An 18,449-nucleotide genomic window follows, 5' to 3' on the forward strand; every position below is an offset into this window, starting at 1 on the left:
AAACCTTGTGCCTGTTGTGACATATATGGCTATTATACTCATGAGTGTCCCCTTTTACCTCAGATGCATCAAGTATGGGAAGCTCAAGTAGTTGCTTCTAGAGGATCACAATCCATATCTCGTCCTCCACCTCCTGCTTCATCTCAACTAGTTGTTATTCCCAATCCTTTTCCTCACCAAGGATATCTTAATGCTCAACCTACACATGGTCATGCAGATCCCCCAGCTCCACCATCTGGTCACAATGATTATCATATTCTTATGATGAATTCTAACGAGGTCAATACCAAGCAATTCAACCTTCAGACTTGATCGTGCTAATATGACAAGCCACCCACTAAGTCAACGACTGAGTCCCAACGCCAAGTTTCCACCAAGCCTCTGTTGTCATCCAATGGTACCTTACATGTCACTCCACCTAATGTAGAGGTTATTCCCAAGATTCCCAAAGCTCCATTACGTCAAAAAGTTTCTTATAATAAATCCTCCCATACCTATAGCATAGTAGATGAATTGGCACAATCTTTTGCTTCCATGTCAAGGCTTGAAGTCCTCCAGATGTGCCTATCCCAACGGAAAGGTCTACTCTCTACTTTGGGTGATGTGGATCCTCATGATGATCGTATGATTTTATTTGACGTTAACAAGTCAGAACATCCTCCTTGTTGGCTTGATGGGCGTTGACCCATGTTCAACATTAATTAGCCAAGCAAACCCCTACACTAGTGGCCCTTTCAACATCAATCCACGGAACGCAGTGATGTCGCTTTATACCCTAACCCTTCCTTCATGCAGATCAATAAGCCTTTTAGGGCTTATCGATATACCTCCTTTAGTTGTCCCCTGGACCTCCGCGAAGGTCTATGACTGTCTTTCGCGGACCCTAAATAGGCTATCCAGACACTTACGTGCCTCTGTAAGTACTCTTACAACTGTATTTACCACGATTAGCTTAAGTAGTGGATAACTTCAACATGCATTATGATTATCTTTGCATAAATAGATATTCTTGCATTCATATAATAAAGTAAAACACATAGATTCACAACAGATTCAGTTCCAATAGATTCCACAACAGAAGCAGAATATGTGGCAACAACTGAGGCAACAAAAGAAATTGTGTGGCTCAGGAAAATTCTTGAAGATTTGCAGGTAAAACAAGTACAATCAACTCCACTCATGATTGACAATACCTCAATAATAAAGTTGGCCAAGAACCCAAAGTTCCATGATCTAATGAAGCACATCAATACTAAATATCATCTAATTCGACATCATGTTGAGGCCAAAACAATCCATCTCCGTCGTTGTTCCACTAATGAGAAAATTGCAGACATCTTCACCAAAGCGCTTGGAAGAGAAAAGCTTGAAAGATTCAGAACGATGCTTGGACTCACCAACATCCCTTTAAGGGGGGAATGTTGACACCTAATCATCGAGATTGGGTGAATAAGTGCAACTGATGTAAATAAATAATGGAAAATATGAAGAGTCACCGGGAGATGAAATGAACGGTCTCTCCTTCATGTATATAATAAAGACCAACCTGAATGAATATAATGAATTTATTTTGAGGAGTTACTTCCTGGTCTGACAGACTCTTATAAGACTTCCCTTTTTATAAATTCCCATGGTTCGTGGACCAAGGGTGGATCTCATAAAGTTGATGCAAGTTACATAAACTAAGGGTAGAAACCCTTGATGAATCTTTACATCTTCACACTCCGCAACCACAAAATGCGGAGACTTTACATTCTTTATACAAAACTTGGGCCTTTAGCTCCAAAACTTGGGCTTTTAATCCCAAAATTGATCCTAGGGGACCCCTTCCCAATAGTCCCCCAACACAAATATGGTGACTCACCCCCGAGTCACTCTATTGGCGTGGAGATCTTGTCACGAAGACCACCCAACTCCACCTGTAATACTGCAACCTCGGCGGTACACTATGTCGCCGCCTGCTTAGCTTGTGCGACCAACTGCTCCGTTGCTGGTGCTGCGCTATCTGCCTATATTTTCTGCAGACTAGCCAATTTTCCTTCAATGGTGGCAATGACCACATAGGCTTCATCTAGCCAAGGATCCAATATGGCCTTTAGTACTGCCTCCTTGCATTATGCTGCGTCCACCTATTCTTTCAGTGCCTTCGCTTCCTGCAGTTTCGCCAACATCTATGTGATGGTGACAGTGCACGCCGTCGCTTTGACCTCGTCATACTTCAGTTGTAGTTCCCTTGCCTCTGTTTCTAGTTTTTGCACGTTGGGATCTTCCTGCAGGCTGGTAACTAGTTCGAGTGGCTGCTCGAAGAGCGAAGTGAAATCCTTCACTGCAGCATCTACTACGGCAACTGCATCCTTGAAAAATTCCTCACGTTGTTCTCTGACTTCGGGTGGAGTTGAAGGCTGGGACCTCAACTCGAGTTCTATGATATTAAGGTTCAGTTCAAATTGAACCTTAGCCAGCTCTGTCCTTGCATCGCGCACACCTGCAGCGAGCTTCCGACTTTTGAGGTCGACTGGTGCATGTTCTGGGATGTTTAGCTCCATAACAGTCCTATCGGACTAATCGCAGAAGTCTTTTCTATGAACATCTGGGCATTATTGACCTTTTGCTCACTGATCACATTCAGCGCACGCTGCTCTCTAGCCCAAAGTTTCGCGATCACACCATCTTGCAGGGTGTGAAGGGCCTCACTTGGCAGCGGGACCAAGTTAAACCCAACCTTATTGAGACTGTTGATGGTTGCCCTCTTAGCTTGCACTTCTGTAGTCAATGCTCCGTCTGGAAGTACGACAACCCGGGGATCCAAGGAGCGGACCAGCTCCACTGCTTTTGAGGTCCTAGGCTCTAAGCTAGTTGACGCCGTGTTGTGTTGTCCCACACTGGTCTACAATTGAGTGGCCTAGATCTGCAACTCGCACAGACCCATTTGAATGGCGATCAAGGATTGCTTCTGCTCGAACTGTTGCAGTAGTTCCGCAGTCGCGTGCCTCACTGTGTCCTTGATATCATTCAAATCACCTTCATTCAAAGTGATCGGGTCAAGTGATGACTTGATGGCCTTGGAATTCTTCCACAACCCTACTTTTTCCTGCTCCCTCGTGCACTTAACCCAAAATGGAGTATTCTCTGGCTCTACACCTCCCTATCTTAATAACTGCTCATATTCCTCTATCTACGGTGAAGGAGACGTTTGAATTCTGTCAGAGTCACGCTCTTCTTCCTCCTCCTCCTCTTTTGTCTGCTTTTTAGTAGCACACTTTGCTTTAGCTTTTTCCTCATTTCGGTGAACTGCTGCATTTTTAACCTCGCCTCTTCCTTCTTCGGCTTCGTTGCAGACTTACTAGACCCAGCTAACAAGTCTAAGGCTGTGTGCCACTCTGCTGGCCAACTCTCAAGGACTGTGACGATTGCATCATCCATCACCAGGTATGGAAGATCATACCATTTTTTTTCGGGGTCCTTCCACGCTCTGATGGAAACGCAGTGGAACTTCACCTTGAACTCCACATATTCTAACAACTGCTCAAAGATAGTTGGTGAGAGTCGCGGCTTGCGGTTGATTGTGGCATGGATGCTTGCCTCCATTAGCTCCCAAAAGATATTGTTGTCTTTGATCCTCGCGGTGTCCTTGGTGGCCCAGAGCGAAGCAAAATTCGTTGCTTCTTCAAAGTGACTGTCTGCGACGCGCACTGCAAAGAGCTGCACGTCAGGTAATCCTTCCTCCAATTTAGTAGGCTCCTCTCCTGTTTCAATGCGCGACAGATGATCTGGACCCACATTCAATCGTCGTAGCTTCACGATAAATTTAAAATAATATTCCTAGAACAACAAAAACCACCTGAATATCCCCCCCCCCCAACATAGGCTTGTTGACCAGGTATCTCAACGCAGAATAGTCTGTGTACATCTTAAAGTGTCCACCTAAATAATAGTGCCTAAACTTCTGGAGCACGTACACCATAGCCAAACCCTTCGCGCTCCATCGTTGAATACTTCTTCTCAGCTTTAGACAAATTTCTACTTGCAAACGCTATAGGATGATCCAATTCTCCCTCGACGACCTGCATTAGTACTGCTCCCAGTGCAATACATGACACGTCCACATGCACATGTAATTGTTTCTTCCAATCCGGGAAGACTAGGATCAGTGCAGTGACGATCTTTTCCTTCAACACATCTAAGCTTTGTTGGCACTCTTCATTCCAATAGAATGTATCGTCCTTCTTTAGCACCTTCTCCATCGGCACGATAATTTGGGCATAGATTTTGATGAACTCCCTATAATATCTAGTATGCCCCATCATTGTACGCAACTGTTTCACACTTCTTGTTGCCTCCAAATTGATGATGACCGCGATCTTAGCAGGGTCAACCATTAAGCCTTGTCTGCATACCACATGTCCCAGCAGGATCCCAAAAGGGACACAAAACAAGCATTTCTTCAAATTGAGCGCGATCTAATACCTCTGGCATGTGTCCAACATCAAGCATAAGCTAGCTACATGGTGCTTTTCCAGCCCAAACACCATCCAATAATCAAAGTATACCTCCGGAAACTTATGAATGAAATCCTTGAATGTCGCAATGACTACAAATGAAAATATTGTCGGCGCATTCTTTGGTCGAAACGGCAACATAGTATATTGAAAGCACCCCCATTCAGTCGTGAAGGTCATCTTGTTTCTATCTTTAGGCACAATCTTGATCTAATGGTACCCCAAGAACCCATAAGTGAATGAATATGCTTCATGGCCACCAACATTATCCAGCACTTCATCGGTGAATGAAGTTGGAAAGGGATCATGCACACAGGCGTCATTCAACTTCTTGAGATCTACGCATATCCTTATTTCATCCTTTTTCTTCTTTTCCTGAACACCTATTGGGCTCACCCAATCAAATTCTTCGATTGGTTCAATAATTTCAGTGGCAAGCATTTTATTCAACTCTAAGGGGACCTTCTCTTTATACTTGGGGTTGAGGCGATAAGGGCTTTGATTAATCGGCTTCACATCTTGTTTCAATGTGATCTTCATCACTCCTAGGTCCCCTATTATCCCTTTAAAATTTGAAAACTTCATAGGGAACAAGTCCTGATATTCGTGGAGCAATTCAACGACCTTATCGACTGTTGCATCATCCCAGTAGTCCCCAATTTTTGAAAATTTCGGCTCCACATCTGTCCCAATGTTCACTTGTCTCATTTTTAGCGACACGGTGATATATAGATTCTTAATTTGTGGTCCTTCAACTTCACGTGACCTTCAGTCTATGTGATATTAATCTTCCTCAGGTCTTCATCCTCTTCCTTAGCAGTCACATTATAGCACTCCAGCGTGTGGCGCAGCTGGGTAGTCCAATCTAGTTGAATTAAGTCCAAGGGGTCCTGTGATATTATGAAGATCGATGCCTTGACTTCCTGCAATGCTTCATCAATACATTCGAATCCATCCACGAAAGTAAACGTCATCAAGAACCCTTGTTTCAAAACGTCCCATTCTTCAGTGCCATGGCAGAGCTCCGTCTCTAAGTAATAATTCATCGGTATAACATCCTGAGTATGACAAAATAGATGCACCCATTCAGGCTCAGGCTCCGCTCCATAGACCTTGGTCCATTTGGCTAGGTGATCACGCGGGTCATCCCTCCCATCATATTTCTCTGTGAACCGCACTTGTCGATGACCAAACTGCAATCTCATCATGTTTCTGTACACGTGCCAATAATCAAAAGTTTCCTTGTGCGTACCCCACCATCTCGCAGGCATAGCTCGCAGTGCCCAATCGAAGGCCTAGAAGTGATGCTTCTCTGGCACTTCCCTCTCAAATGTATCCAAAAATTCATCAATGTCAGTTCAACCATCATAGTAAGGTAGATTCCTTACCACCGATGATACATAGTGCAACGACTTGGTCATCATATTACATACTTCATGTAGTCGGTGCTGCCAGTGTTCCATTTCCTCATCTAAATCTGATGTGCGGGAGCTTTTGTGGTCCCATGCAATACGTCCATCCACTATCGGATTCAACCAATCCTGATCTCACACCGTTATCTTATAAATTTGGTCCAATTCATTGTCACTTTCATAATCACGGACCGGTTCAGTATAGCGTGATCCTTCTACAGTGTCTAGGGGAAGTACTACGTGGAGCAATTTCTTTCTTCTCAAATATCATCTTCCACTTCTTCAAATTGATTACCCCATTCATGTCAGTGGCCCAATCGATCCCAAGGAGCATGGGGTAGGGATTGTCGTCATCCACAATCTCTATCACTTCGAAATCAACCAATGCACTCGCACCCTCAATATCCACTATCACTTCCTTCAATCTTCCCATGGGGATGATATTCTACTGATTTTCCATCCTTAACTGAATCGGAGACCACTGCAGTGCAAGTCTCCCCATCATTTCCCATATCCGTTTAGGTAGAACATTTGCGTCCGATCCTAGATCTAGAATTACTTGATCCATCTCATATTCTCTTATTTGCTCAGTGAGCCTCATCTCATGCCCCGTTCTTTGCTTATTCTTACCAATCTTCCTCACTATGTGCGGTCCATCAAGAGCGTTTTATTTCCTGACACACTTATTTATCAGTTCCTTTAGTCCTTTTACAACCTTTCTCTCACGCAAGAGCTTCATACAGGTCTCCAAGAAAGTAGTAAGCATGGAAGGGTCCATCTCTTCAGCTGGCTTATCCTAACTTCCTGAGGTATAGGCCTCAACGAAGCTTTTCTTCACTTCCACAAATGTTTCCCGTCCGCACTTTAGATCAAACTTGACCTCCTTTTCTGGAGCTTTGTAGACCCATTCACTTTCTTCAGGCTACTTCCCCTTATCTTCACGAGTCTTCATCCCACTCCGCAACACAATATTTACCTTAAGATCCTCTTCGCGAGGCTCAACCCTCATCATCTACAGGTTTTGAGTCAGCTACGAAGGCTGCACCCCCTTTTCACGTATCTTAGCTAGCAATACCACACAATATGCAATTGTGTGGTCAAACTAAGTACAATATCGACATGAAAAACGTGTCGAATTTGGGCAGTCTCGCACGTAGTGTCTCGGTCCTCCACAATTGTAAGAAATGACCTGTCCCCGATCTCTACCAGGTCCTCCTCCACCTTGGTCTCAACCACACCCTTGATATTCTCCTTGCACTCCCCCAGCACCTTGGTCCGGAGGCCAGGTTTCTACTTGCACCCAATATATGGGCATTCGATCCATCATTAACTCGTAACTATGAAAATTGCGCTCATCATGACCCACTGACTGACAGAAGTTGCAGAAGAGCTGTTGCAGTGTCTATACAAATTTCTGCAGCAAATGGTAGTTGTTCGTAATGTGTTTTCCAACTACTTGACAGAGAGCACACCATAGCGCGGGCTTTGCACTTGGCCCTGCTTGAGCCTCCAGTCTAAGAGGCATTGGTCCTCCTGCTGCACCATAACTTGCGAAGATTGGGCAGTGATCTTTTTCATGCCCCTGGATTTTGCATTTCAGGCACCAAACTTCTTTGCGCACCTCTGGCCGAACTATTCTATCATTCTTCAGACTCTGTATTTCTTGTCAAAGGTTCTACAACTGTGCATGAATCTACTGAACCCCCAAATTAGCATATCGCATCAATGTCTCATGCAATCGCATCGCAATCTCCAGAGCTTCTGCCCGAGTCCCAATATTTTGTTGTGATATCGCAACCCTTAGATGAGGCAGGAGCGAAGCCACAAACCATTTGCAGTGCTGTCCAACAGCCAGATTCATGTTAGCTTCACGGATCTTGCATTTTAATATCTAATCCAACTCCTAGGGCGTCTCGCCAAGCCTCATCGTGATTTCCTTGAATCCAACAATTGATCGCGCTTTAGACTTAGGCCTACTGAATTCCTTATTTAGTGCGTTCTGAATATCTACCAACACAGATGTTGGGTTATCAATGGAGTACTTAATGTACCATGTTAGCACGTGTTCCTGTAAAGCACTAAACAACATTTATTTCTTCATTTGATCATCTATGATACCCTGAGCTTCCCATACAACCTTCACTACAAACCAAAACTCGTCCGGATCCTCATTTCCCAAGCCCTTGATCACAGGTAGCTTTACTAAGTTCACCATACTGAACAGTGGCGGAGGTGGTGGTGGTGTAGGCGAAGGTGTATGCGGTGGAGGTGAAGATGGAGGTGGTGTGGGTGGATGGGGTATTCGCGGGAACCCTTGTTTTATCAACTTAACAACGCTCTGCAGAGAAGCCTTTGTTGCTTCCTTGTCGCCACTCAGAGGAGGTTCAATCAATGGGCTATACTCAGGGCCTGTTTTCCCTTTGTTCCTGAAGGAATTTCCACTTCACGTAGCCCCAAACATCAAGGTAGTTGCATAACATGCTTTTCACACAATGACATCTTAATCCAAGTATTTACAAACCTTAAATACTTACCTCGTGACCCCTTGAAGAAGCAGCGCTCCACTTCGCTCTAACTAACCGAGGTATTGATTGTGAAATCTATCACAAACCCTCCTATGATACGATCGAGCCAATGATCAACAACGTGTGAAATCTTATCTTCAGAGGCTTCTAATCTCCACACTAACTCTAGGGTCCAGACTATTGGACCGTCAAGCCTCCACCTTCTTTGGTTGTTTGCCAATTTCGTGATCCACTCATATAATTCAACTAGGAAGGAACAAAAGAAGTTTTTGTGTACCTCTGTGTACAGATATCTATCCAACCACTGTTCTTTCGTCAATCGCAGATTCCTATTCTCTTGTGCCATGAATTCATGGATCTTTCTATCCAACCAGTCTTCGATCTCCTTCATAGTTGGATTTCAATGATGCGACATCACACATATTTTTATGCAGATCTTGTCTCAACAATGGAACCATTTGTTGGCTTGATGGGCCCTAACCAGGTTCAACGTTAATTAGCCAAGAAAATCCCTACACTACTGGCCCTTTTGGCATCAATCCGCAGAGCGTGGACTGAAGTCTCACCTGAAGTAGTATAGGGGGATTCATGAACCAAGTTTCCACACCCCGAGATGGCAGTGATGTATCTTTATACCCTAACCCTTCCTTCACGCAGATCTATAAGCATTTTAGGGCTTATCAATATACTTCCTTAGTTGTCCTCTAGAACTTCGTGAAGGTCTATGACTGTCTTTCGCGTACCCTAAATAGGCAATCCAAACACTTACACGCCTCTATAATTACTCTTACTGCTGTATTTACCTTGATATTCTTACTTGCGTTCATATAATAAAGTAAAACACATAGATTCACGCATCAGTACAACATTAAATCATAAGCCTAGTATTTAACATAACATAATTGCATGCAATCATAACAGAAGTAAAATAGCTCATACATAGGTAATTCCAGAATAATTCTCTTTACTGTTGTTCAGATCTCTCTTACAGACTCTAACTACCCTGCGCACATAGTTGCAGGGGTACGCGCACTCAGCTATGGATTTATACCCTAGACCTCTGCGCACTCAGCTGCAGAGCCTCCCTCCTACGCTAAGACGCTTTGCTCTTAGCCCTCACAGAACCATTACATCAATGACTCTTCAAAACATATTTGAACTGAACTACCAAAATTGCCTTAGACTCTTCTAAGACTTCCCTTTTATACATTCCCATGGTCCGCAGATCAAGGGTGGATCTCATAAAGCCGACACAAGTTACATAAACTAAGGGTGGAAACCCTTGATGACTCTTTACATATTCGCACTCCGCAACCACAAAATGTGGAGAATTTACATTCTTTATACAAAACTTAGGCCTTTAGCCCCAAAACTTGGGCCTTTAGCCCCAAAACTTGGGCTTTTAACCTCAAAATTGACCCTAGGGGACCCGTTCCCAACACTCCTCTACCTTCATTTGTTGCACTCCAAATCCCAGTCTCCATAAGAAATGACATTGTCCAACGGTGTATCATAGATGAAGGCGCTTCCACCTTTGTGATAGTCGTTGGTGTTTGGAAGCGGATTGGTTCCCCAGACTTGTCCCCATTCACCATCACTCTCTATGCTTGGGACAATCATCCCTCACAACCCCTTGGCTTACATAAAAAATATCATATCATTGTTTTCAGAAAGATTGTCTCTATTAGCAATGAGGTCATTGATGCCCCATTACATTACAAAATCATTTTTGGTCGTAGTTATACCTATGCTATGTTAGTTTTCGCATCTGCATTCACCGTAAGATGTGCTTCCCTCATAATGGAAAGATCGTCACTATTGATCAACTGACGTACTATGATCCCAAATCTCAGACTTCACCTCAATCCAATATCTCATCAATGGCTGGTAATCAAATTGTCTTATCCCTTAGCAATTTCTCTCCTGGAGTCTACAAAGGTTCCATCTTGCTTTTTCTTTTTACGGTCTACCACCTACTCCTTCAAATCCATATCCACAAAGTTCAGAGCTTGGGACACTTACATTACAACTGAGCTCCATGAGGAAGCAAATGACTTATAAATTTGATGAGCCTTTGTCCCGTTATCAAATTTTTCTTATATAATAGTCATCTCATTTGTAATTTGTCTTATGTAATAAATGATACGTAATGAAGTCCAAATGACACATGTGGAATGTGAATAGCCACACATTGGATTTTAATGAGTCATGTATATAATATAAATAGCCATAGAATTCAAAGGGTCATGAGTAAGCTCAAAGGTCATTGTTACTTGTTACAAATATCTCCTCATAACTCAAGCAAATGGATTGGATTCTAGAGGCCTTGTCTTGGCATCTCTTGTAATACATAGGAGATAGATCATTCTTTAGAGAAGCAAGTTGTGGCTTCATGTTCCACTATTGGATACAAAATTCATCTATGTAACAGTGTATTTGGGATCTTGCACTCTTAATCAAAATCTCAATGAGATGACACTTCTTCATAAACGTATCATAGATATAGTAGGGAAATTTTTGTTATTTTTATGGTATATGTTATTTTAATCAAACACTAAGTTAATGAACTAATTTGTTGCTTATCTATGGTTATTATTGAATAAAAGTTGTTATGTTTTAATGATTGTTGTTTATTATGTGGACTAATCTACAAGTATTAAACAAGCCTTTCTCTTTCTTCCCTGGTCCCCCTTTAGGATAAAACTATTACTTTTCTAACTGGTGGCTTATTTTCCCTACTAGTCATGGAAGTCTCCCATGTACACCTTACATTGGGTGTCGCACAAAGCTCACATTATTTTTGTTGACCTCAACACAAGTGACATTATCAAATCATGGTTTCGAGAGCCTTCCAATTTTCGACATCTCCCATTCACATCCTATCTAACCAAGATTCTTAGAGATGTATATAAATACCTGATAGTTATGTGTTGTCAGTTGCATGGGTGAAAGAACGCTGAGGTGAGGAGAATTAGATATATATGCTCAACATGGTGGTATTCCATGGTAGAGTTTTCAATTGGGAATATATATTGTTATATGAGCTGTGACGTCATGTGGGGCAAGAAAAAACATCTTTGAGGGCGAACCATGAACCAAAATTCTACATGTTTTCATTTCCCTTAAATGGAATCTGTGCAAAGTATGCGTTCCCGGGAATGAACTGGAACTTGACCCATGAGGAGAAGTTCCTGGTTTACTTCCATTGGATAGTGTTATTAGAATCAAGCTTCAAAGGCGTATATGAAAAATTGGTTGAGCACTTCTTTGCAATTATCTTTTAGATGATATTCGAGATCGATCCTTCTTGCATGACCGATCAGGTGAAGGAGTCACTCTGTGATATCGCGGACTTGTTTGTGAGAGAAACAATAAATGGAAAGTTGATCCTTTAAAAAAATGAGCTATTCAACTAGAACATGAGAAGAGGAATTAGGATGAGTTTCTCTAATGATTTAGGTCCGGGTGTGACAAAGGACCCTTCCAATACCTTTTACTTTGGTGATGTGTTAAATTGTATTTTTAAAATAACATAAATGAATACATGTGCATGTTGTAAAGAAGAGGAACATGTCAATCATCAACAACATAAAAACATAAGTCGTTGATAATGGATTTCGTCTAGGAGGGACTACGTCAGATTTCGTGTAGGTCATTGCATTAAGTGTTTTCAATAGTGATGATGTACATAAGAGGTGATGTCACTATCATACAAGGAAAATGCCCTCATGCAAGAGTGGCTCCAAGAGATGCTCCACTACAGGAACTCTCAGTCGAAAGGACTCCTATCAGTATGACAAAAACTCATGCATGATGATCATCTCGCCAACATGGCATAAAAGGGATCTCAATGCAAACATACAAGATGACAACATGAGTATCCCATCAACATACAACAAAGGGATCTCAAAACACACCATGAAAAATCATGACAACAAGTACATCACACAGAGGATTCCACATCACATCAAGTAGGAATCATGAAAACAAGTAAGAAACAAGATCCCACATAGAACATCAAACAAGGATCTGTGCAGCACAATGCATAGCAAAAGAAGTACATGAATGCACTGCATATACCTCACATCCAGGGGCCATCTGAAGAAGTGGGATGTCAAACTGCTGAAACTGTTCGAACCATCGATCTCACGGCGTCGAATCTCATGGAATGATTGCTCACATGTTGAATTCTGACACATGCACTCCACTTAGAAAAGTGGTTGAAGAATAGAATCAGAAAATGGAAAATTTGAACACACCATCAGATTTGTTTTGTCTAATAGTGAAAAATTGACTGTCAAATTTCTGAATTCTGAGAAAGTGAGAATCTGGGGTTCAAGGAATCTTTTAGATTCCCCCTAGATTCCTCAAATATTCTATCCTCCAGGTCCTCTGAAAATTGGCTACTCAGATCAAGAAATTGACTACGCCATCGGGTTCATGTTGCTGAGAGGTGTAAGATCGACATAAAGTTTGTCTAATTTGGACATTGCAAAAATTTCACCCTCTTGGAAATTTTTCTCAGTCATGGTTCCACCTGCATTAAAAATTAATAAAAAAATATTCTGCCTCGTTTTCCATGCTCGCTCCTAGTTCCTCCATCTTCCTGAGTGCACTTGTGAAATGAATGTTTCTATAATTTTTTGGCGTATTTATCAACGAAATCATTTTGGTGTAGTGGTAAAAATAGGCAAATGGTTGAGGAGGGGACGGGTGGTCAAACCCCGCCCCTCCCTTTTTTTAACACATCATTGTTTGGTTTTAAAATGAAACGAATTTTAAAGGGGGGTTGGGTCCGCATTGGGCGGCTCACCCCATACCTCCGTATCCATATATGTCGTTGACCGTGGGCGTTTGGGTTGTTGCAATGTATTTTATGGGTGGTACATCACACGGTTTTGGTGTTACATGTATTAAAGGGGTCACCCACTTGGGGGTTGTCCACGTGGGCCGGTCAGGTTCGACCCCCGCCGGTTCCTGTACTAATATTTTGGTGTCGTTTTATTGGCGGGGGTGTGGGTCGGGTCCACCGGAGGAGACCCGTGCCCACCGGAGGTGGCCCGTGTCCACCCCATTTATGTTTATGTTATGGTATTAAACATAGGAGAAGGGTGTGGTGGGGTTATGGCCGTCCACCCAACCTTTGTATATTTGTTTTGTGTTACAGTTAGACCGGTGGGGGTCATGGCCCATCGGCCTGTAAATAATTTATTTTTGTTATGGAATTTTGGGGGTGGCGGGGGTGGTGGCTGGCCACCATAATGTATATATATTTTTTTATTATTAGGAATAGAGGAGGTTTTCCAAACTTTAGAAAATAAGGGATATTAGGCAAATTAACGAGGCCACAATTTCGACTGCTTTCAGAAGCTAGGTTTCATGCCCTGGGGTCGGTCAAATTGTAGGACACTTAAACATGGCCCACAATCCAACTTTGACCAAAACTTTGACTGGCTCGTTCTCCCTCATACGAGCTTGGATTGGCGAACCATTTGCAACACCGCGATCAGGACAACGAGATCTACGCTTTGGTCCTAGTTCGAAACCATTCTGATCATTTTGATTTTTGAACTTCCATTAGCCCTCTTTGTCCTATGTGTATCTCTGTAGCCACCTGGATCAATCCTCCCCACTGAGGAGATTTTGGTCCTCTAAAAGCATGAAAAATAATCTGCAAATTTTATGTACCTTGTCTGCATCATAAGCGTCCTGAAAGGTATCGCTTCCATCTCCTTCACCTTTGTTCTTCGGAGCCTTAAGCGATGAGCCGACCCCTGCAACCTCTAGTACATTGTTTTGAAAATTACATGCTTGACTTTCATTACCAAAAAATGACCCAAGCGTCCCACACTTGCGACGAGTTTATAACACATACTTGGTGGTCAAGTTTACAACAACATGGACGCAATACCCTAGCTACGAAAACAAGGCCAGCATATCATTGCTGCTTCAACAAGTGATGGAAAACACATCATCACTACAACACATGATTTACAATCATAAGGCCAAACACTATTGTCTTGACATGTGATGGAAACACGACATCACTTTCACAGTTTATCATGCAACACAAAACAAGACCAAACATCATTGTTGCTTAACAAGTGATGGAAACACGACATCACTTTCACAGTTTATCATGCAACACAAAACAAGACCAGACATCATTGTTGCTTAACAAGTGATGGAAAACACATCATCACTTTTACATTTTAAAATGCAACAAATGATTTACAAAAGTACGGCCGTGAAACGCTAACATATCTAGAAACCATTTTTCACTTATCAAAGTGAATGGGTCACCTCCTTGTGGCTATTTTTCTTATCGAACAATTGTTTCGCCTGGTTTATGCACCGACACTTTCTCTTTAAGGCGCTGCTCTGGATGGAGCCTCCATCAAGTGGCTCTTTGATGGCCACTTCTGTCGCAATGACTGCGATACATCTTATTTCTCCATATTTGTTTAACCTGTTGTTGAGAGGGTCTTTCACACCTCATCCTTTTGTGTGCCGCCATTCTTTTCCAACACTTCGAAAATGTATGGATATGTAATCCAGAAAAGGTACATGTCTTTCAAAGCCATGTTTTACGTTCATTATTAACAACCTGATCATAATCAAAATTAACATTCGAATGTTGAAAGTGGTTATTCCTTTCCTTGCCATCTCTGGTGTAAGTATGGTGATGAGAGCTGGCCTCATACAAGGAAAATGCCCTCATGCAGTAGTCGCTCCAAGAGATGTTCCACTACAGGAACTCTCAGTCAAAAGGACTCCTATCAGTATGACACAGCCTCATGCATGATGATCATCCAACCAACATGGAATAAAAGGGATCTCAATGCAAACATACAAGACGACAGCACGAGTATTCCATCAACATATAACAAAGGGATCTCAAAACACAACATGACGAATCATGACAACAAGTACATCACACAGAGGATTCTACATCATATCAAGCAGGAATCATGAAAACAAGTAAGAAACAAGATCCCACATCAAACATCAAACAGGGACCTATGCAGCATAATGCATAGCAAAAGAAGTACATGAATACACTGCATATACCTCACATCCAGGGGCCATCTGAAGAAGCGGATGTCAAACTGCTGAAACTATTCAGACCATCGATCTCTTGCAGCCCAATCACTCCCATGCCAGACTCCAGAGCATGAGGAGCCTACTTAAAGGATGAAGCACTTTCTCCTATTCTGCTTGCAATTTCCAGCCCATTCTCCTGCGTACCTTCTTCTCACCCTCTTCATGACATGCTACCTTAAATAGAGAACTGTCATTCACAGACTTTAAGTTCTCCCCCTCCTTGTCAGTGCGCTCTTCCTTTTGAAAGATGCCTCAAACTGTTTCCCCATTTCCCGGGTATAACCAGGGTCTGATAAAAAAAAATCTCCCTCTGGCCCAAAGTTACTGAGCCAATCAATTGTTTCCCAGCTATCCATATTGTTCCATATTTTTTTGTGTTACTTGACCTTGTCACTGCTAATTAATTTGTTTCTGCTTGCCAAGTCTTGCAAGCCAATCTCTGTGATGCCGCCTACCAGCCTTCATGGTTGTCATAAGCAAAAAAATCCCAAGCAGTTTACCTCCTCATCTCTGGAAGTCCATGTCACCAACTTAGCCTTTTTATTTAATTAAATTTATAATGCTTAAAGCAAGCGGGAAATGTATTGAGTTATTATAGCCAACACCACATTACAAGATCCATAATTCCTCCAGGCAGTGTCATCAAATTATCTTACTCCAAAAATTAAAGGACTTGATATTGAAACCTAGAATTAGCTACCATGATGAGAATTCTCTTAGACTAGCATATCAAGAAAATTACACTTCCACCTTGTCCTTTGAAAATTAAAAAATTATAGAGAAATGGCAAGGTGATATGTTTGGAGATGGCCCAGTTTAACTCTTAGTTGCCTCCTGTACACACAGTTTCTAATCCGCCTAAAGGGTGTTTAGACTCTACATACAGAGAATAAATACAAATCTTCTTAGATAATGCACAAGATTCATGGAAATTATCAGTGGTCAATAAACCCTCTAGAGCTTAGAAGTCACTCTCAAGATAACACACATGTGAGGTATATTGGAGGCAAGAATGATAAAAATGAAACCACAATTGCAACCTAGCAATCTCACCCACCCAACACCCCTAAATTGTCTGGAAAAACAAAGAACCCAAAAAACACCACAACAAATAAAAAGCAAGCCCTGAAACTCATAACCCCAAAATTCTTGGATAAGATTTTTTTTTGAAGAGATAAAAATAATCAATGATGACATTGCAAAAAAAACTATTGATTAACCATTAACGCTCATATAAACACTCTTAGTTGATGTTTCTCAACGTTTCCTTGTATCTTGGCATATCCATTATGAACCCATGAATCAACTTGAGCATGCATAACTGAGGGTCAATCCATTTCATGTCTGGGTAGTCCCATGCAAAAGCCCCTTTATATTTCCTAAGGACTTGGATAAGTTTCTGTTTCTGGTCATTACTCAGATTACTGTTAATGTTTAGGATTTTCCCTTGCTCGATTTCAATACGCTTGCTATTATAGACAATGGTTGTTGGTATCGGTTGGTCATTAATGTCTCTCAAGGAATCTTCTTAAATCTCACTATCAAGGACTGCTTCAATTATGTGACATCTCAAATTAGACACTGGAACAGGGTGATTGATAAAGGTGTTAATGACATCATCTTCTGTTTGGTTTTTGAATTCAAGCGCATCTGCCACAGTCAACGGTGAACGAATATTTTCTTTTAAATGTGTTGTTGGTTGTTTCCTAGTTTTTACAATGGTTAGACTTGGCTGAGTAGGAGGGTATAAAGCTAGATTATTTACATCATTCCCTCTGGTTATGGTCATAGTGCCTATTCAGAAACCTATATAAGCATCAAATGTTGGTAGCCAAGGCCTTCCCAGTATTAAGGGATGTCCATCTAATCGATTTCTAGGGTTAATGATCAAAAAATCTGTCAGATATTCCCAAGAGTCCACAAAAACCATCACATCTTGTAATTTTCCTTCTGGCCTAATGACTGAATGTTTATCTAGTTCCAACAAGGTAGTGGTTGGTTCTAAGGCTGTGATACCAAGCACTTCGCAAGTTTCTGTTGTAAGAATGTTAATGGCTGCCCCTAAGTCAACTAAAGCATTGGGAAAAGAGCAGCCATTTATTTGTACTGTGACAATGGGATTTCTCGGGTCTTCGTATTTTACAGGTGTCTCTTTGCGTAGTAATAAAACAGACAAAGTTCCGATGACATGAACAGTAGGTGTTATTTTTGTTTTCCTCACAGACTTCTTTGCACACAATTATTTAATGGTTTTAGCATATATTGGAATATCTTGAATGGCCTGGAGGAGCGTGTTGGGACTCAGAATTGACCTATTTTTGACCTTATCTTTTTGCCGTATTATTATCCTTTTGCAGTCATAAGTTGAAAGCTTTTATTTTATAATGACATAATGACCCCAAGGTATGAAGTAACCTCCCGCATATCTATGTTTAATTGTTCATTGCATATTCGTGAATATCTTTATATTTATCCTTGGAAACGCTGACTAAAACTGTCAAGTAATTGCCTTCAGCTTGCAGGAATTATAATGTATAGTTGTTGTAACACCAAAAACAACAACTACGAAGTTGCTGTAACACCAAAAACAACAACTACGCAGTTGCTGTAACACCAAAAACAGCAACTACGCAGTTGCTGCAACACCAGAAGAAGCAACTCCGTAGTTGCTACAGTCAGCAACAACAATCACCTAAAGCAAGCTATTTTGTAACAGCTGCGAATAATAGATGGCAACTATTTAAAGAACCCTGACGTGGCATAATCAAGCGAGAGTCTAAAGCAAGAAGAACACAGTCGGAATGGCCTAAATCAGGAACAACATGGGGAAATGGCAAAGGAATATGAAGATCCCGAGAAGACGGTCGAAGTCAGTTACCCGATGTGTAACAGCCAGAGCTCAAGAAAGA

The sequence above is a fragment of the Pinus tabuliformis genome, chromosome 7 (genome assembly GCF_031772625.1).
Source record: "Pinus tabuliformis cultivar Carrire ecotype Pingquan chromosome 7, CPIR1, whole genome shotgun sequence".
Classification (NCBI taxonomy): domain Eukaryota; kingdom Viridiplantae; phylum Streptophyta; class Pinopsida; order Pinales; family Pinaceae; genus Pinus; species Pinus tabuliformis.